The sequence below is a fragment of the Penaeus monodon genome, chromosome 15 (genome assembly GCF_015228065.2).
Source record: "Penaeus monodon isolate SGIC_2016 chromosome 15, NSTDA_Pmon_1, whole genome shotgun sequence".
Lineage (NCBI taxonomy): Eukaryota > Metazoa > Arthropoda > Malacostraca > Decapoda > Penaeidae > Penaeus > Penaeus monodon.
Window position 1 is genome coordinate 34,704,816 of NC_051400.1, and position 784 is coordinate 34,705,599.

Here is a 784-nt window from a genome sequence, read left to right on the forward strand (position 1 = left end):
TTTACTCGCTACCTTGAAGAATCAGACTTTTCCCAGTCACGATCGAGGCGGCGTCCTAAGAGTGCAGTCAGACCCTCAGTACTGACCGTGATCTTAAGAGTAATCTTGACCTGGAATAACCCCTGCATAACCTCTCCGCCAACACGAGGCTTTTCCCCGTGCAGCAGGTTCCCAACCCAAATAAGCGAGTCTGACCTTAAAAAAAAAGCAGTCCCCGTTTTCTTTGGTGCGTGACCCGACACCTACAAGACGGGGTTTCACTTTTGTTACTTTTCGAGGGCGCTTGTTAATTCCCGCTCGCATTTCAGTGCCGCACGTGTGCCATAATCCCTTGTACAGCACGTGTACAGGAGATTTTTGTACCATTGTTCATTGGTTTGTGATGTGCTTGGTATTGTAATGGTTTTTGGTGGTGTATTCCCTTGCTATTGATAATATATGTGGTTTTAATGTACTTGTTATGATTCTTGCTTTATTTGCAGGTTGGGTTGTAGTGTTCAAGGGCTTCCTGTGTACTTGTTTTTGGTGCATCCTGTGTTTGTCGTTTTTTTGGATGTGATTGTATTTGTTGTTATTAATTTAGCTTTAATTCCGGATTTAGTTCTGATGTCTCAAGGATTTTCACGTGCGTTTTTTTTTTTTCTCTCTCTCTTTTTCAATTTTGACATATTTGTCATTTTTCTTGTTGTTCTCTTTGTTACGTTCATAATTATTGTTATTACTCATGTCTAAGTTATTACTGATGATGAACTCAGTAATAAACATCATTAAAAAAAGATTACAG